The sequence below is a fragment of the Drosophila biarmipes genome, chromosome 2L (genome assembly GCF_025231255.1).
Source record: "Drosophila biarmipes strain raj3 chromosome 2L, RU_DBia_V1.1, whole genome shotgun sequence".
Classification (NCBI taxonomy): Eukaryota; Metazoa; Arthropoda; class Insecta; order Diptera; family Drosophilidae; genus Drosophila; species Drosophila biarmipes.
In genome coordinates, this window is record NC_066612.1 from 1 (window position 1) to 21,236 (window position 21,236).

A 21,236-nucleotide genomic window follows, 5' to 3' on the forward strand; every position below is an offset into this window, starting at 1 on the left:
TTCCGAGTCGATTGGCACTCAAAACTAGACACTATAGTTTTTGTCTTTTTTTTTACCATTTTTAAGACAATCAAAAATATGGTATTTATATTCTAGTCTTTTGTGTTTATGTGTATGTATGTATGACCGGTGGTCCCGGTCAAACGTATATGAATATATATGATTTTTTTTATGCGTTTTGTATAGGTATACACTTTATGTTTTTCCAATTGGGTCTTTTTAGCAAAGTTTGAACATAATGTAGGCATTTATCTATTAAAGAAACGAATTATTGGCCCGTTTGTGTCTTTTTTGTTTCTTACACTTAAATAGACATGCACTATTAACTACTTTGAACACGTTCGTTCACTCACCTGAATTTTGTTTTGATCCTTGTGTTTGTGTTTTACTCCTCGTGTGACTCGTTTACCTGTGAAAAAATAGATGCAAAAGATTAGATAAACGTACGAAATTACAATAAATAGAATATGCATGCTGTATGTCACATTTAAAAACGAACTTTGCAGCAAGTAGACACTCACACATACATACGTATACATATCCCTAAGCATCTGTCATACATACATTCTACATTAAGTTAGGTCACACTTTTATTAAACATCCCTGTTGCTCTTAAGAAACACTATGTTGGTCTCACACCCTCATACTGTATACCCTGAACTCTTGTGAAATACGTTAAGCCTGTACAAATCTGTGCAATAAGAATCCCTTTTGCTGCGACCGCCTAATAGGAAACATCTAAAAAGTGCCATCTACAACTTTATGCAAAAAATTCTCGTTCGCGCCACCCACCATCACTAAAAACTACGCTCTTAATGAGCACAGCTCAGAGTCCGGTCAATAGGAGCCATGAGCACGAAAGAAAAGAGATTGAACACCAAGAAAGAGAAACTTAAATTAAGACAGCAAGCACAGAGAAAAACGATGAGATACGCTGAGAGAGGGAGCGCAACAGAGAGAGTTAGGTAGAGAGAGGGAACGCGGCAGAGAGAGGTAGGTAGAGAGGGAGCGCGACAGAGAGAGGTAGATAGAGAGAGGAAGCGCGACAGAGAGAGGTAGGTAGAGCGAAGGTGACAGAGTGAGAAAAGTAGAGAGAGGGTGCCAGAGTGAACTAGGTAAAGAGAGTGTGACAGGTACGAGAAGGGGACAGAGTGCGTGAGGAAAACCACGTTACATTCTTGTTATGTACTGCGCCATTGAATATGTGCATAAGAAAAGCAGCTTAATAACGGCCAGCGAAAAGAATGAACACATAAAAAAAATTAAACGAAAATACATTAAAAAAAAGCCGAAAATAGAAATTCTTTTGAATCTTTCCGAATGTTCTGTGTTATTAAATGCACAAAACGGCAGGGTAACCCGATTTAACAAAATTGTTTTGCCAACCAATTCTTGATGCTAATTTTCAATAAAAAAAAGTTCTTTGTACAAAACAAAGCCACAACATATCCATATGTAGAGTGACGACCCCGCGTTGGGTGCGTATTTAAATTCCCAATTAATTTGCATTAAAATCTGGGCACCTCATTTTTTGTCGATTTTGTGCCACACAATTGTGAAAAAAAAAATTATAAAATATGAATAAATGGCCGAAGTTGAGATTCTTTTGGATCTTTCCGAAATTGCTGTAGATCGTTAGCTTGGGTTATTGGTTGCACAAAAAGGTCAGCTTTTTGGCAGAGTAACCCGATTCAGCAGAATTGCGACTAAGAACCGCAGTTAAAAAATAGTGAAATCTTTATGCTAATTTTTAGTAAAAAAAAATTTGGTTTTTTGTACAAAACAAAGCCACAAATTGTCCACATGAAGAGTGACATACATACAAATCGATTTAGAATTGCGACCAAAAGCCGCAAGACAAATTTTTCTTAAATTTCTTGATCATTTTCCGAGTCGATTGGCACTCAAAACTAGACACTATAGTTTTTGTCTTTTTTTACCATTTTGTACCATTTTTAAGCCGATCAAAAATATGGTATTTATATTCTAGTCTTTTGTGTTTATGTGTATGTATGTATGACCGGTGGTACCGGTCAAACGTATATGAATATATATGAATTTTTTTATGCGTTTTGTATAGGTATACACTTTATGTTTTTCCAATTGGGTCTTTTTAGCAAAGTTTGAACATAATGTAGGCATTTATCTATTAAAGAAACGAATTATTGGCCCGTTTGTGTCTTTTTTGTTTCTTACACTTAAATAGACATGCACTATTAACTACTTTGAACACGTTCGTTCACTCACCTGAATTTTATTTTGATCCTTGTGTTAGTGTCTTACTCCTCGTGTGACTCGTTTACCTGTGAAAAAATAGATGCAATAAATTAGATAAACGTACATATAATTTTATTCTTTCACATATAATTACAATAAATAAAATATGCATGCTGTATGTCACATTTAAAAAAGAATTGGCAGCCACCCGCCATCACCGAAAACTCCACTCTTAATGAGCACCGCTCAGAGTCCGGTCAATAGGAGTCACGAGCGCGAAAGATATTGAACACAAAGAAAGAGAAACTTAAATTAAGAGAGCAAACATACAGAGAAACGAAGAGATACGGTGAGAGAGGCAAGTTGAGAGAGCGAGCGTGACAGAGAGAAGAGGTAGAGGGTGCCAGAGTGAGGTAGGTAAAGAGAGGGTGACCGAGACGAGAAGGGACAGAGTGCGTGAGATAGTTGTTGAGAGGGGAAGTGGTAGAGGGAGATGGAGAGGGCAGGAAAACCACGGTTCGTTCTTGTTATGTACTGCGCCATTGAATATGTGCATAAGAAAAGCAGCTTAATAACGGACAGCTGTAACGGACCAAAAGAATGAATACACATACAAAAATTAAACTATACACATAAAAAATGCCGGAATAGAAATTCTTTTGGATCTTTCCGAATGTGCTGTAAACCGTTAGCTTGTGTTATTGAACGCACAAAACGGCCAACCTTTTGGCAGGGTAACCCGATTTAGCAGAATTGCGTTCTGTTTTGGCAATAAATTCTTTATGCTAATTTTCAGTAAAAAAAAATCGATTTTTGTACAAAACAAAGCCAAAACTTGTTCAAATGAAGAGTGGCATACCGCGTTGGATTCGTATTTTAATTCCCATTTAGTTCGCATTAAAATCTGGACAGTTCATTTTTTTCTATTTTTTGCCAAAAAATTATGATAAAAAAATTATAAAATATGAAAAAATGCAAAAATTGAAATTCTTTTGGATTTTTCCGAAATCTCTGTAGATCGTTACTCGGGTTGTTGGCTGCACAAAAAGGTCAGCTTTTTGGCACGGAACCCGATTTAGCAGATTTGCGATCAAAAACCGCAGTGAAAATATTCTGATTTGGCCATACATTTTTGATGGTAATTTTCAGTAAAAAAAATAGTTTTTTTTTACAAAGCAAAGCCACAAATTGTCCTCAATTAATTCGCATTAAAATCGGGACACTGAAAATTTTGTCCATTATTTGGCAAAAAATTGTGAAAAAAAATTTTTAATTTTCATATTTTGCCGAAGTTGATATTTTTTCGGTCTTTCAGAAATTGCTGTAGATTGCTAGCTTGGGCTATTTGCTGCACAAAAAGGTCAGCCTTTGGGCACGGAAATTCGATTTAGCAGAATTGCGATCAAAACCCGCATTACTGGTTCTTCTTGTTAATTTTGAGTAGAAAAAAAAATTAATTTTTGTTCAAAACAAAGCCACAAATTGTCCATATGTAGAGTGACATACCGCGTTTGGTTCGTATTTAAATTTCCAATTAATTCGCATTAAAATGTAAACACTTAATTTTTGTCGATTTTTTGCCAAAAAATTGTGATGGCCACTTTTTTTTTAATTTAGTATGTTAAAGCCAATCGAAAAATTTTTTTTAACCCTTTTGTATTGTTTTTTGTTTGAAAAATACTGTTTCAAAACAATTAAAACGAAAAACGTATAATAAGGAAATTAGCGGTAATTTTCTATTCTTTTTTGTGAGAATCTAAATATGTTTCTATATGTATGTATGATCGGTGGTACCGGCCACAAGTACATGAAAATTAGATTTTTTTTTTGTATATTCTTGTATTTTGTTTTTTTTAGCGTAGTTTGAAATTATTGTTAATGTGTGTGGAATATAATTTATATTTGCTTGCTTTTTTTGTTTTTCTTTTTCATTTAAAAAACATGCACTATTAACTAATTTTAACACTTTTGTCCATACATATCCACATATAGTATTTATTTACATATTAAAGAACAATATTTTGGCCCGGTCTTGCTGTTTTTTTTCATTCATATTTACATGCACTTTTAACTAATTTTGTACTCTTATGTATTGCCCTTTTGTCCAATTTTGTATATTTATGTATTTATTTATTTTTTTAAATAACAACATTTTCACCCGTTTCTGCTGCTTTTGTTTCTTTCACTTTAAAAACATGCACTTTATCTACATTTAACACATTTGTAAACTTGTGTAGATGCATGTATTTATTTATTAAGGAACAGCATTTTGTCCCGTTCTTGCTGCTTTTGTTTCTTTTACATTAAAAAACTTGTTTGAACACTTTTGTCCACTTACCTCAATTTAATTTTGATCCTGGTGTTTCTGTTCTACTCCTCTTGAGAGTCGTTTGCCTGTGAAAAAATAGGTGCAAGCCATTAGATAGAGGTACGTATAATATTTTCTTTTACATGCAGTTACAATAAATAAAATAGGCAAGCTGTGTGGCACATGTAAAAAAGAATTGGCCAACTTACCTTTTTCTAAAGAACATTGCGTCCGCGACATCCGCCCTCATTGAACACTCCGATCTTAATGAGCACCACTCAATCGGAGAAGCGGGAAAGAAGATTTTAGAGCCAGAGAGTGAACACAAATAAAGAGAAACTAATATTAAAAGAGCAATCGCAGAAAGAGAATAATAGAAAGAAACGATGAGAGAGGGGTGGTGGCAAAGATGAGAGAGGGCGGGGTAAGAGAGCTGCTGAGAGTGATGAGGTAGTTGGTGAGGGAGAGAGGGAAGAAAAAAGACGTTATATTACCGTTATGTACTAAGCATTTAAATATATAGATATGTAAAGCAGCGTAATAACGGCCAGCCAAAAAATGAGCACGAAAAAGAATTGTACAGATGAAAGCAGATTAAAAGATTTTTTATTACAAATTTTGAAGAAAAATACGTTTTAATTAATTAATACATTTTAATAAATAATTTCTTAATGTAAATTTTTAGTAAAAAAAATTCATTTTTTGTTCAAAACAAAGAGGGCGTGTCAGAGAGCTGCTGAGAGTGATGAGGTAGTTGGTGAGGGAGAGAGGGAAGAAAAAAGACGTCATATTACCGTTATGTACTAAGCATTTAAATATATAGATATGTAAAGCAGCGTAATAACGGCCAGCCAAAAAATGAGCACGAAAAAGAATTGTACAGATGAAAGCAGATTAAAAGATTTTTTATTACAAATTTTGAAGAAAAATACGTTTTAATTAATTAATAAATTTTAATAAATAATTTCTTAATGTTAATTTTCAGTAAAAAATTAATTTTTTGTTCAAAACAAAGCCACAAATTGTCCATATGTAGAGTGACATACCGCGTTTGGTTCGTATTTAAATTTCCAATTAATTAATTTAAAATGTAAACACTAAATTTTTGTCGATTTTTTGCCAAAAAATTGTGACAACAAAAATTATAATATAAGAAGAAATTGCCGAAGAATAGCTTCTCCTGGATTTTCCGAAATTGCTGTAGATAGTTGGATTATTGGCTGCACAAAAAGGTCAGCTTTTTGGCAGGGAAACCAGATTTAGCAGAATTTGGATCAAAAACCGCAGTGAAAATGTTCTGTTGCCATTGAATATGTGCATAAGAAAAGCAGCTTAATAACGGACAGCCAAAGAATGAATACACATAAAAAAATTAAACGATAACACATAAAAAATGCCGAAATAGAAATTCTTTTGGATCTTTCCGAATGTGCTGTACCACGGTTCGTTCTTGTTATGAACTGCGCCATTGAATATGTGCATAAGAAAAAAAAGCAGCTTAATAACGGACAGCCAAAAGAATGAATACACATAAAAAAATTAAACGATAATACATAAAAAATTACGGAATAGAAATTCTTTTGGATCTTTCCGAATGTGCTGTAAACCGTTAGCTTGTGTTATTGAACGCACAAAACGGCCAACCTTTTGGAAGGGTAACCCTATTTAGCAGAATTGCGTTCTGTTTTGGCAATAAATTCTGGATGCTAATTTTCAGTAAAAAAAAAAAAATAGTTTTTTGTACAAAACAAAACCACAAATTCTCTAAATGAAAAGTGACATACCGCGTTTGGTTCGTATTTAAATTCCCAATTAAATCGCAATAAAATCGGGGACTGAAATTTTTGTCGATTATTTGCCAAAAAATTGTCAACAAAAATTTAAAAATTTTTATATTTTGCCGAAGTTGATACTTAGCACAATTGAGATCAAAACCAGCATTGCTGTTTTCGCAATGAATTCTTCTTGTTAATTTTCAGTAAAAAATTCATTTTTTGTTTAAAACAAAGCCACAAAGTGTCCATATGTAGAGCGACATACCGCGTTTGGTTCGTATTTAAATTTCCAATTAAATTGCATTAAATTCTGGGTACTTAATTTTTTGTCGATTTTGTGCCATAAAATTGTGACAAAATAAATTATAAAAAATGAATAAATGGCCGAAGTTGAGATTCTTTCTATCCGAAGTTGCTGTAGATTTTGGCGGGGAAACCCTATTAAGCAGAATTGCGATCAAAAACCGCAGTGAAAATTTTCTTTTTTGGCAATAGATTCTTGATGCTAGTTTTAAGTTAAAAAAAATAGCTCTTTGTACAAAACAAAGCCAAAACTTGTTCAAATGAAGAGTGACATACCGCGTTGGGTGCGTATTTAAATTCCCAATTAATTTGCATTAAAATCTGGGCACCTCATTTTTTGTCGATTTTGTGCCACACAATTGTGAAAAAAAAATTATAAAATATGAATAAATGGCCGAAGTTGAGATTCTTTTGGACCTTTCCGAAATTGCTGTAGATCGTTAGCTTGGGTTATTGGTTACACAAAAAGGTCAGCTTTTTGGCAGGGTAACCCGATTCAGCAGAATTGCGACTAAGAACCGCAGTTAAAAAATAGTGAAATCTTTATGCTAATTTTTAGTAAAAAAAAATTTGGTTTTTTGTACAAAACAAAGCCACAAATTGTCCACATGAAGAGTGACATACATACAAATCGATTTAGAATTGCGACCAAAAGCCGCAAGACAAATTTTTCTTAAATTTCTTGATCATTTTCCGAGTCGATTGGCACTCAAAACTAGACACTATAGTTTTTGTCTTTTTTTACCATTTTGTACCATTTTTAAGCCAATCAAAAATATGGTATTTATATTCTAGTCTTTTGTGTTTATGTGTATGTATGTATGACCGGTGGTACCGGTCAAACGTATATGAATATATATGAATTTTTTTATTCGTTTTGTATAGGTATACACTTAATGTTTTTCCATTTGGGTCTTTTTAGCAAAGTTTGAACATAATGTAGGCATTTATCTATTAAGGAAACGAATTATTGGCCCGTTTGTGTCTTTTTTGTTTCTTACACTTAAATAGACATGCACTATTAAGACAAATTTTTCTTAAATTTCTTGATCATTTTCCGAGTCGATTGGCACTCAAAACTAGACACTATAGTTTTTGTCTTTTTTTTTTACCATTTTTAAGACAATCAAAAATATGGTATTTATATTCTAGTCTTTTGTGTTTATGTGTATGTATGTATGACCGGTGGTACCGGTCAAACGTATATGAATATATATGATTTTTTTTATGCGTTTTGTATAGGTATACACTTTATGTTTTTCCAATTGGGTCTTTTTAGCAAAGTTTGAACATAATGTAGGCATTTATCTATTAAAGAAACGAATTATTGGCCCGTTTGTGTCTTTTTTGTTTCTTACACTTAAATAGACATGCACTATTAACTACTTTGAACACGTTCGTTCACTCACCTGAATTTTATTTTGATCCTTGTGTTAGTGTCTTACTCCTCGTGTGACTCGTTTACCTGTGAAAAAATAGATGCAATAAATTAGATAAACGTACATATAATTTTATTCTTTCACATATAATTACAATAAATAAAATATGCATGCTGTATGTCACATTTAAAAAAGAATTGGCAGCCACCCGCCATCACCGAAAACTCCACTCTTAATGAGCACCGCTCAGAGTCCGGTCAATAGGAGTCACGAGCGCGAAAGATATTGAACACAAAGAAAGAGAAACTTAAATTAAAAGAGCAAACATACAAAGAAACGAAAAGATACGGTGAGAGAGGCAAGTTGAGAGAGCGAGCGTGACAGAGAAAAGAGGTAGAGAGGGTGCCAGAGTGAGGTAGGTTAAGAGAGGGTGACAGGGACGAGAAGGGACAGAGTGCGTGAGATAGTTGTTGAGAGGGGTAGTGGTAGAGGGAGATGGAGAGGGCAGGAAAACCACGGTTCGTTCTTGTTATGTACTGCGCCATTGAATATGTGCATAAGAAAAGCAGCTTAATAACGGACAGCTGTAACGGACCAAAAGAATGAATACACATACAAAAATTAAACTATACACATAAAAAATGCCGGAATAGAAATTCTTTTGGATCTTTCCGAATGTGCTGTAAACCGTTAGCTTGTGTTATTGAACGCACAAAACGGCCAACCTTTTGGCAGGGTAACCCGATTTAGCAGAATTGCATTCTGTTTTGGCAATAAATTCTTTATGCTAATTTTCAGTAAAAAAAAATCGATTTTTGTACAAAACAAAGCCAAAACTTGTTCAAATGAAGAGTGGCATACCGCGTTGGATTCGTATTTTAATTCCCATTTAGTTCGCATTAAAATCTGGACAGTTCATTTTTTTCTATTTTTTGCCAAAAAATTATGATAAAAAAATTATAAAATATGAAAAAATGCAAAAATTGAAATTCTTTTGGATTTTTCCGAAATCTCTGTAGATCGTTACTCGGGTTGTTGGCTGCACAAAAAGGTCAGCTTTTTGGCACGGAACCCGATTTAGCAGATTTGCGATCAAAAACCGCAGTGAAAATATTCTGATTTGGCCATACATTTTTGATGGTAATTTTCAGTAAAAAAAATAGTTTTTTTTTACAAAGCAAAGCCACAAATTGTCCTCAATTAATTCGCATTAAAATCGGGACACTGAAAATTTTGTCCATTATTTGGCAAAAAATTTTGAAAAAAAATTTTTAATTTTCATATTTTGCCGAAGTTGATATTTTTTCGGTCTTTCAGAAATTGCTGTAGATTGCTAGCTTGGGCTATTTGCTGCACAAAAAGGTCAGCCTTTGGGCACGGAAATTCGATTTAGCAGAATTGCGATCAAAACCCGCATTACTGGTTCTTCTTGTTAATTTTGAGTAGAAAAAAAAATTAATTTTTGTTCAAAACAAAGCCACAAATTGTCCATATGTAGAGTGACATACCGCGTTTGGTTCGTATTTAAATTTCCAATTAATTCGCATTAAAATGTAAACACTTAATTTTTGTCGATTTTTTGCCAAAAAATTGTGATGGCCACTTTTTTTTTAATTTAGTATGTTAAAGCCAATCGAAAAATTTTTTTTAACCCTTTTGTATTGTTTTTTGTTTGAAAAATACTGTTTCAAAACAATTAAAACGAAAAACGTATAATAAGGAAATTAGCGGTAATTTTCTATTCTTTTTTGTGAGAATCTAAATATGTTTCTATATGTATGTATGATCGGTGGTACCGGCCACAAGTACATGAAAATTAGATTTTTTTTTTGTATATTCTTGTATTTTGTTTTTTTTAGCGTAGTTTGAAATTATTGTTAATGTGTGTGGAATATAATTTATATTTGCTTGCTTTTTTTGTTTTTCTTTTTCATTTAAAAAACATGCACTATTAACTAATTTTAACACTTTTGTCCATACATATCCACATATAGTATTTATTTACATATTAAAGAACAATATTTTGGCCCGGTCTTGCTGTTTTTTTTCATTCATATTTACATGCACTTTTAACTAATTTTGTACTCTTATGTATTGCCCTTTTGTCCAATTTTGTATATTTATGTATTTATTTATTTTTTTAAATAACAACATTTTCACCCGTTTCTGCTGCTTTTGTTTCTTTCACTTTAAAAACATGCACTTTATCTACATTTAACACATTTGTAAACTTGTGTAGATGCATGTATTTATTTATTAAGGAACAGCATTTTGTCCCGTTCTTGCTGCTTTTGTTTCTTTTACATTAAAAAACTTGTTTGAACACTTTTGTCCACTTACCTCAATTTAATTTTGATCCTGGTGTTTCTGTTCTACTCCTCTTGAGAGTCGTTTGCCTGTGAAAAAATAGGTGCAAGCCATTAGATAGAGGTACGTATAATATTTTCTTTTACATGCAGTTACAATAAATAAAATAGGCAAGCTGTGTGGCACATGTAAAAAAGAATTGGCCAACTTACCTTTTTCTAAAGAACATTGCGTCCGCGACATCCGCCCTCATTGAACACTCCGATCTTAATGAGCACCACTCAATCGGAGAAGCGGGAAAGAAGATTTTAGAGCCAGAGAGTGAACACAAATAAAGAGAAACTAATATTAAAAGAGCAATCGCAGAAAGAGAATAATAGAAAGAAACGATGAGAGAGGGGTGGTGGCAAAGATGAGAGAGGGCGGGGTAAGAGAGCTGCTGAGAGTGATGAGGTAGTTGGTGAGGGAGAGAGGGAAGAAAAAAGACGTTATATTACCGTTATGTACTAAGCATTTAAATATATAGATATGTAAAGCAGCGTAATAACGGCCAGCCAAAAAATGAGCACGAAAAAGAATTGTACAGATGAAAGCAGATTAAAAGATTTTTTATTACAAATTTTGAAGAAAAATACGTTTTAATTAATTAATACATTTTAATAAATAATTTCTTAATGTAAATTTTTAGTAAAAAAAATTCATTTTTTGTTCAAAACAAAGAGGGCGTGTCAGAGAGCTGCTGAGAGTGATGAGGTAGTTGGTGAGGGAGAGAGGGAAGAAAAAAGACGTCATATTACCGTTATGTACTAAGCATTTAAATATATAGATATGTAAAGCAGCGTAATAACGGCCAGCCAAAAAATGAGCACGAAAAAGAATTGTACAGATGAAAGCAGATTAAAAGATTTTTTATTACAAATTTTGAAGAAAAATACGTTTTAATTAATTAATAAATTTTAATAAATAATTTCTTAATGTTAATTTTCAGTAAAAAATTAATTTTTTGTTCAAAACAAAGCCACAAATTGTCCATATGTAGAGTGACATACCGCGTTTGGTTCGTATTTAAATTTCCAATTAATTAATTTAAAATGTAAACACTAAATTTTTGTCGATTTTTTGCCAAAAAATTGTGACAACAAAAATTATAATATAAGAAGAAATTGCCGAAGAATAGCTTCTCCTGGATTTTCCGAAATTGCTGTAGATAGTTGGATTATTGGCTGCACAAAAAGGTCAGCTTTTTGGCAGGGAAACCAGATTTAGCAGAATTTGGATCAAAAACCGCAGTGAAAATGTTCTGTTGCCATTGAATATGTGCATAAGAAAAGCAGCTTAATAACGGACAGCCAAAGAATGAATACACATAAAAAAATTAAACGATAACACATAAAAAATGCCGAAATAGAAATTCTTTTGGATCTTTCCGAATGTGCTGTACCACGGTTCGTTCTTGTTATGAACTGCGCCATTGAATATGTGCATAAGAAAAAAAAGCAGCTTAATAACGGACAGCCAAAAGAATGAATACACATAAAAAAATTAAACGATAATACATAAAAAATTACGGAATAGAAATTCTTTTGGATCTTTCCGAATGTGCTGTAAACCGTTAGCTTGTGTTATTGAACGCACAAAACGGCCAACCTTTTGGAAGGGTAACCCTATTTAGCAGAATTGCGTTCTGTTTTGGCAATAAATTCTGGATGCTAATTTTCAGTAAAAAAAAAAAAATAGTTTTTTGTACAAAACAAAACCACAAATTCTCTAAATGAAAAGTGACATATCGCGTTTGGTTCGTATTTAAATTCCCAATTAAATCGCAATAAAATCGGGGACTGAAATTTTTGTCGATTATTTGCCAAAAAATTGTCAACAAAAATTTAAAAATTTTTATATTTTGCCGAAGTTGATACTTAGCACAATTGAGATCAAAACCAGCATTGCTGTTTTCGCAATGAATTCTTCTTGTTAATTTTCAGTAAAAAATTCATTTTTTGTTTAAAACAAAGCCACAAAGTGTCCATATGTAGAGCGACATACCGCGTTTGGTTCGTATTTAAATTTCCAATTAAATTGCATTAAATTCTGGGTACTTAATTTTTTGTCGATTTTGTGCCATAAAATTGTGACAAAATAAATTATAAAAAATGAATAAATGGCCGAAGTTGAGATTCTTTCTATCCGAAGTTGCTGTAGATTTTGGCGGGGAAACCCTATTAAGCAGAATTGCGATCAAAAACCGCAGTGAAAATTTTCTTTTTTGGCAATAGATTCTTGATGCTAGTTTTAAGTTAAAAAAAATAGCTCTTTGTACAAAACAAAGCCAAAACTTGTTCAAATGAAGAGTGACATACCGCGTTGGGTGCGTATTTAAATTCCCAATTAATTTGCATTAAAATCTGGGCACCTCATTTTTTGTCGATTTTGTGCCACACAATTGTGAAAAAAAAAATTATAAAATATGAATAAATGGCCGAAGTTGAGATTCTTTTGGATCTTTCCGAAATTGCTGTAGATCGTTAGCTTGGGTTATTGGTTGCACAAAAAGGTCAGCTTTTTGGCAGGGTAACCCGATTCAGCAGAATTGCGACTAAGAACCGCAGTTAAAAAATAGTGAAATCTTTATGCTAATTTTTAGTAAAAAAAAATTTGGTTTTTTGTACAAAACAAAGCCACAAATTGTCCACATGAAGAGTGACATACATACAAATCGATTTAGAATTGCGACCAAAAGCCGCAAGACAAATTTTTCTTAAATTTCTTGATCATTTTCCGAGTCGATTGGCACTCAAAACTATACACTATAGTTTTTGTCTTTTTTTACCATTTTGTACCATTTTTAAGCCAATCAAAAATATGGTATTTATATTCTAGTCTTTTGTGTTTATGTGTATGTATGTATGACCGGTGGTACCGGTCAAACGTATATGAATATATATGAATTTTTTTATGCGTTTTGTATAGGTATACACTTTATGTTTTTCCATTTGGGTCTTTTTAGCAAAGTTTGAACATAATGTAGGCATTTATCTATTAAAGAAACGAATTATTGGCCCGTTTGTGTCTTTTTTGTTTCTTACACCTAAATAGACATGCACTATTAACTACTTTGAACACGTTCGTTCACTCACCTGAATTTTATTTTGATCCTTGTGTTAGTGTCTTACTCCTCGTGTGACTCGTTTACCTGTGAAAAAATAGATGCAATAAATTAGATAAACGTACATATAATTTTATTCTTTCACATATAATTACAATAAATAAAATATGCATGCTGTATGTCACATTTAAAAAAGAATTGGCAGCCACCCGCCATCACCGAAAACTCCACTCTTAATGAGCACCGCTCAGAGTCCGGTCAATAGGAGTCACGAGCGCGAAAGATATTGAACACAAAGAAAGAGAAACTTAAATTAAAAGAGCAAACATACAAAGAAACGAAAAGATACGGTGAGAGAGGCAAGTTGAGAGAGCGAGCGTGACAGAGAAAAGAGGTAGAGAGGGTGCCAGAGTGAGGTAGGTTAAGAGAGGGTGACAGGGACGAGAAGGGACAGAGTGCGTGAGATAGTTGTTGAGAGGGGTAGTGGTAGAGGGAGATGGAGAGGGCAGGAAAACCACGGTTCGTTCTTGTTATGTACTGCGCCATTGAATATGTGCATAAGAAAAGCAGCTTAATAACGGACAGCTGTAACGGACCAAAAGAATGAATACACATACAGAGTGAGGTAGGTTAAGAGAGGGTGACAGGGACGAGAAGGGACAGAGTGCGTGAGACAGTTGTTGAGAGGGGAAGTGGTAGAGGGAGATGGAGAGGGCTGGAAAACCACGGTTCGTTCTTGTTATGTACTGCGCCATTGAATATGTGCATAAGAAAAAAAAGCAGCTTAATAACGGACAGCCAAAAGAATGAATACACATAAAAAAATTAAACGTAATACATAAAAAATTACGGAATAGAAATTCTTTTGGATCTTTCCGAATGTGCTGTAAACCGTTAGCTTGTGTTATTGAACGCACAAAACGGCCAACCTTTTGGAAGGGTAACCCTATTTAGCAGAATCGCGTTCTGTTTTGGCAATAAATTCTGGATGCTAATTTTCAGTAAAAAAAAAAAATAGTTTTTTGTACAAAACAAAACCACAAATTCTCTAAATGAAAAGTGACATACCGCGTTTGGTTCGTATTTAAATTCCCAATTAAATCGCAATAAAATCGGGGACTGAAATTTTTGTCGATTATTTGCCAAAAAATTGTCAACAAAAATTAAAAAATTTTTATATTTTGCCGAAGTTGATACTTAGCACAATTGAGATCAAAACCAGCATTTCTGTTTTCGCAATGAATTCTTCTTGTTAATTTTCAGTAAAAAATTCATTTTTTGTTTAAAACAAAGCCACAAAGTGTCCATATGTAGAGCGACATACCGCGTTTGGTTCGTATTTAAATTTCCAATTAAATTGCATTAAATTCTGGGTACTTAATTTTTTGTCGATTTTGTGCCATAAAATTGTGACAAAATAAATTATAAAAAATGAATAAATGGCCGAAGTTGAGATTCTTTCTATCCGAAGTTGCTGTAGATTTTGGCGGGGAAACCCTATTAAGCAGAATTGCGATCAAAAACCGCAGTGAAAACTTTCTTTTTTGGCAATAGATTCTTGATGCTAGTTTTAAGTTAAAAAAAATAGCTCTTTGTACAAAACAAAGCCAAAACTTGTTATGTACTGCGCCATTGAATATGTGCATAAGAAAAAAAAGCAGCTTAATAACGGACAGCCAAAAGAATGAATACACATAAAAAAATTAAACGTAATACATAAAAAATTACGGAATAGAAATTCTTTTGGATCTTTCCGAATGTGCTGTAAACCGTTAGCTTGTGTTATTGAACGCACAAAACGGCCAACCTTTTGGAAGGGTAACCCTATTTAGCAGAATCGCGTTCTGTTTTGGCAATAAATTCTGGATGCTAATTTTCAGTAAAAAAAAAAAATAGTTTTTTGTACAAAACAAAACCACAAATTCTCTAAATGAAAAGTGACATACCGCGTTTGGTTCGTATTTAAATTCCCAATTAAATCGCAATAAAATCGGGGACTGAAATTTTTGTCGATTATTTGCCAAAAAATTGTCAACAAAAATTAAAAAATTTTTATATTTTGCCGAAGTTGATACTTAGCACAATTGAGATCAAAACCAGCATTTCTGTTTTCGCAATGAATTCTTCTTGTTAATTTTCAGTAAAAAATTCATTTTTTGTTTAAAACAAAGCCACAAAGTGTCCATATGTAGAGCGACATACCGCGTTTGGTTCGTATTTAAATTTCCAATTAAATTGCATTAAATTCTGGGTACTTAATTTTTTGTCGATTTTGTGCCATAAAATTGTGACAAAATAAATTATAAAAAATGAATAAATGGCCGAAGTTGAGATTCTTTCTATCCGAAGTTGCTGTAGATTTTGGCGGGGAAACCCTATTAAGCAGAATTGCGATCAAAAACCGCAGTGAAAACTTTCTTTTTTGGCAATAGATTCTTGATGCTAGTTTTAAGTTAAAAAAAATAGCTCTTTGTACAAAACAAAGCCAAAACTTGTTCAAATGAAGAGTGACATACCGCGTTGGGTGCGTATTTAAATTCCCAATTAATTTGCATTAAAATCTGGGCACCTCATTTTTTGTCGATTTTGTGCCACACAATTGTGAAAAAAAAAATTATAAAATATGAATAAATGGCCGAAGTTGAGATTCTTTTGGATCTTTCCGAAATTGCTGTAGATCGTTAGCTTGGGTTATTGGTTGCACAAAAAGGTCAGCTTTTTGGCAGAGTAACCCGATTCAGCAGAATTGCGACTAAGAACCGCAGTTAAAAAATAGTGAAATCTTTATGCTAATTTTTAGTAAAAAAAAATTTGGTTTTTTGTACAAAACAAAGCCACAAATTGTCCACATGAAGAGTGACATACATACAAATCGATTTAGAATTGCGACCAAAAGCCGCAAGACAAATTTTTCTTAAATTTCTTGATCATTTTCCGAGTCGATTGGCACTCAAAACTAGACACTATAGTTTTTGTCTTTTTTTACCATTTTGTACCATTTTTAAGCCGATCAAAAATATGGTATTTATATTCTAGTCTTTTGTGTTTATGTGTATGTATGTATGACCGGTGGTACCGGTCAAACGTATATGAATATATATGAATTTTTTTATGCGTTTTGTATAGGTATACACTTTATGTTTTTCCAATTGGGTCTTTTTAGCAAAGTTTGAACATAATGTAGGCATTTATCTATTAAAGAAACGAATTATTGGCCCGTTTGTGTCTTTTTTGTTTCTTACACTTAAATAGACATGCACTATTAACTACTTTGAACACGTTCGTTCACTCACCTGAATTTTATTTTGATCCTTGTGTTAGTGTCTTACTCCTCGTGTGACTCGTTTACCTGTGAAAAAATAGATGCAATAAATTAGATAAACGTACATATAATTTTATTCTTTCACATATAATTACAATAAATAAAATATGCATGCTGTATGTCACATTTAAAAAAGAATTGGCAGCCACCCGCCATCACCGAAAACTCCACTCTTAATGAGCACCGCTCAGAGTCCGGTCAATAGGAGTCACGAGCGCGAAAGATATTGAACACAAAGAAAGAGAAACTTAAATTAAGAGAGCAAACATACAGAGAAACGAAAAGATACGGTGAGAGAGGCAAGTTGAGAGAGCGAGCGTGACACAGAGAAGAGGTAGAGAGGGTGCCAGAGTGAGGTAGGTTAAGAGAGGGTGACAGGGACGAGAAGGGACAGAGTGCGTGAGATAGTTGTTGAGAGGGGTAGTGGTAGAGGGAGATGGAGAGGGCAGGAAAACCACGGTTCGTTCTTGTTATGTACTGCGCCATTGAATATGTGCATAAGAAAAGCAGCTTAATAACGGACAGCTGTAACGGACCAAAAGAATGAATACACATACAGAGTGAGGTAGGTTAAGAGAGGGTGACAGGGACGAGAAGGGACAGAGTGCGTGAGACAGTTGTTGAGAGGGGAAGTGGTAGAGGGAGATGGAGAGGGCTGGAAAACCACGGTTCGTTCTTGTTATGTACTGCGCCATTGAATATGTGCATAAGAAAAGCAGCTTAATAACGGACAGCTGTAACGGACCAAAAGAATGAATACACATACAAAAATTAAACTATACACATAAAAAATGCCGGAATAGAAATTCTTTTGGATCTTTCCGAATGTGCTGTAAACCGTTAGCTTGTGTTATTGAACGCACAAAACGGCCAACCTTTTGGCAGGGTAACCCGATTTAGCAGAATTGCGTTCTGTTTTGGCAATAAATTCTTGATGCTAATTTTCAGTAAAAAAAAATCGATTTTTGTACAAAACAAAGCCAAAACTTGTTCAAATGAAGAGTGACATACCATGTTGGGTTCGTATTTAAATTCCCAATTAATTCGCATTAAAATCTGGGCACTTCATTTTTGTCAATTTTTTCTAAAAAATTATGACAAAAAAATTGTAAAATATGAAAAAATGCAAAAGTTGAAATTCTTTTGGATTTTTCAGAAATTTCTGTAGATCGTTACTCGGATTGTTGCCTGCACAAAAATTATAAATTCTTGATGCTAATTTTCAGTAAAAAAAAATAGTTTTTTCTACAAAACAAAACCACAAATTCTCTAAATGAAGAGTGACATAACGCGTTTGGTTCGTATTTAAATTCCCAATTAAATCGCAATAAAATCGGGGCACTGAAATTTTTGTCGATTATTTGCCAAAAAATTGTAAACAAAAATTTAAAAATTATTTAATTTTGCCGAAGTTGATATTAAGCACAATTGCGATGAAAACCAGCATTAATGTTTTCGCAATGAATTCTTCTTGTTAATTTTCAGTAAAAAAAAATCATTTTTTGTTTTAAACAAAGCCACAAAGTGTCCATATGTAGAGCGACATACCGCGTTTGGTTCGTATTTAAATTTCCAATTAATTTGCATTAAAATCTGGGCATGACAGAGAGAAGAGGTAGAGAGGGTGCCAGAGTGAGGTAGATAAAGAGAGGGTGACAGAGACGAGAAGGGACAGAGTGCGTGAGATAGTTGTTGAGAGGGGAAGTGGTAGAGGGAGATGGAGAGGGCAGGAAAACCACGGTTCGTTCTTGTTATATACTGCGCCATTGAATATGTGCATAAGAAAAGCAGCTTAATAACGGACAGCCAAAAGAATGAATACACATAAAAAAATTAAACGATAACACATAAAAAATGCCGGAATAGAAATTCTTTTGGATCTTTCCGAATGTGCTGTAAACCGTTAGCTTGTGTTATTGAACGCACAAAACGGCCAACCTTTTGGCAGGGTAACCCGATTTAGCAGAATTGCGTTCTGTTTTGGCAATAAATTCTTTATGCTAATTTTCAGTAAAAAAAAATCGATTTTTGTACAAAACAAAGCCAAAACTTGTTCAAATGAAGAGTGGCATACCGCGTTGGATTCGTATTTTAATTCCCATTTAGTTCGCATTAAAATCTGGACACTTCATTTTTTTCTATTTTTTGCCAAACAATTATGATAAAAAAATTATAAAATATGAAAAAATGCAAAAATTGAAATTCTTTTGGATTTTTCCGAAATCTCTGTAGATCGTTACTCGGGTTGTTGGCTGCACAAAAAGGTCAGCTTTTTGGCACGGAACCCGATTTAGCAGATTTGCGATCAAAAACCGCAGTGAAAATATTCTGATTTGGCCATACATTTTTGATGGTAATTTTCAGTAAAAAAATAGTTTTTTTTTACAAAACAAAGCCACAAATTGTCCTCAATTAATTCGCATTAAAATCGGGACACTGAAAATTTTGTCCATTATTTGGCAAAAAATTGTGAAAAAAAATTTTTAATTTTCATATTTTGCCGAAGTTGATATTTTTTCGGTCTTTCAGAAATTGCTGTAGATTGCTAGCTTGGGCTATTTGCTGCACAAAAAGGTCAGCCTTTGGGCACGGAAATTCGATTTAGCAGAATTGCGATCAAAACCCGCATTACTGGTTCTTCTTGTTAATTTTGAGTAGAAAAAAAATTAATTTTTGTTCAAAACAAAGCCACAAATTGTCCATATGTAGAGTGACATACCGCGTTTGGTTCGTATTTAAATTTCCAATTAATTCGCATTAAAATGTAAACACTTAATTTTTGTCGATTTTTTGCCAAAAAATTGTGATGGCCACGTTTTTTTTTAATTTAGTATGTTAAAGCCAATCGAAAAATTTTTTTTAACCCTTTTGTATTGTTTTTTGTTTGAAAAATACTGTTTCAAAACAATTAAAACGAAAAACGTATAATAAGGAAATTAGCGGTAATTTTCTATTCTTTTTTGTGAGAATCTAAATATGTTTCTATATGTATGTATGATCGGTGGTACCGGCCACAAGTACATGAAAATTAGATTTTTTTTGTATATTCTTGTATTTTGTTTTTTTTAGCGTAGTTTGAAATTATTGTTAATGTGTGTGGAATATAATTTATATTTGCTTGCTTTTTTTGTTTTTCTTTTTCATTTAAAAAACATGCACTATTAACTAATTTTAACACTTTTGTCCATACATATCCACATATAGTATTTATTTACATATTAAAGAACAATATTTTGGCCCGGTCTTGCTGTTTTTTTTCATTCATATTTACATGCACTTTTAACTAATTTTGTACTCTTATGTATTGCCCTTTTGTCCAATTTTGTTTGTTTTATGTATTTATTTATTTTTTTAAATAACAACATTTTCACCCGTTTCTGCTGCTTTTGTTTCTTTGACTTTAAAAACATGCACTTTATCTACATTTAACACATTTGTACACTTGTGTAGATGCATGTATTTATTTATAAAGGAACAGCATTTTGTCCCGTTCTTGCTGCTTTTGTTTCTTTTACATTAAAAAACTTGTTTGAACACTTTTGTCCACTTACCTCAATTTAATTTTGATCCTGGTGTTTCTGTTCTACTCCTCTTGAGAGTCGTTTGCCTGTGAAAAAATAGGTGCAAGCCATTAGATAGAGGTACGTATAATATTTTCTTTTACATGCAGTTACAATAAATACAATAGGCAAGCTGTGTGGCACATGTAAAAAAGAATTGGCCAACTTACCTTTTTCTAAAGAACATTGCGTCCGCGACATCCGCCCTCATTGAACACTCCGATCTTAATGAGCACCACTCAATCGGAGAAGCGGGAAAGAAGATTTTAGAGCCAGAGAGTGAACACAAATAAAGAGAAACTAATATTAAAAGAGCAATCGCAGAAAGAGAATAATAGAAAGAAACGATGAGAGAGGGGTGGTGGCAAAGATGAGAGAGGGCGGGGTCAGAGAGCTGCTGAGAGTGATGAGGTAGTTGGTGAGGGAGAGAGGGAAGAAAAAAGACGTTATATTACCGTTATGTACTAAGCATTTAAATATATAGATATGTAAAGCAGCGTAATAACGGCCAGCCAAAAAATGAGCACGAAAAAGAATTGTACAGATGAAAGCAGATTAAAAGATTTTTTATTACAAATTTTGAAGAAAAATACGTTTTAATAAAGTAATAAATTTTAATAAATAATTTCTTAATGTTAATTTTCAGTAAAAAAATTCATTTTTTGTTCAAAACAAAGCCACAAATTGTCCATATGTAGAGTGACATACCGCGTTTGGTTCGTATTTAAATTTCCAATTAATTCGCATTAAATGTAAATTGCCGAAGGTTAGCTTCTTCTGGATTTTCCGAAATTGCTGTAGATAGTTGGATTATTGGCTGCACAAAAAGGTCAGCTTTTTGGCAGGGAAACCAGATTTAGCAGAATTTGGATCAAAAACCGCAGTAAAAATGTTCTGTTGCCCTTGAATATGTGCATAAGAAAAGCAGCTTAATAACGGACAGCCAAAAGAATGAATACACA

General features: G+C 33.2%; 1 long non-coding RNA gene across 36 annotated transcripts; it reads right to left on the reverse strand.

The window, feature by feature from the left end:
* Positions 1-179: 179 nt before the first annotated feature.
* On the reverse strand, positions 180-20,610 carry LOC122818862 (uncharacterized). 36 transcript variants are annotated; one of them, XR_007763435.1, is made up of 11 exons: positions 20,445-20,610; positions 20,266-20,321; positions 16,686-16,741; positions 13,424-13,479; positions 10,502-10,555; positions 10,323-10,378; positions 8,013-8,068; positions 4,735-4,788; positions 4,556-4,611; positions 2,248-2,303; positions 180-409 (listed from the first exon to the last, which is right to left on the reverse strand). It is a non-coding gene; the product is annotated as an uncharacterized LOC122818862 (long non-coding RNA). The 36 variants fall into 36 exon arrangements; XR_007763432.1 differs by having other exon boundaries at positions 10,502-10,569; XR_007763434.1 differs by having other exon boundaries at positions 4,735-4,802; positions 10,502-10,569.
* Positions 20,611-21,236: the final 626 nt, after the last annotated feature.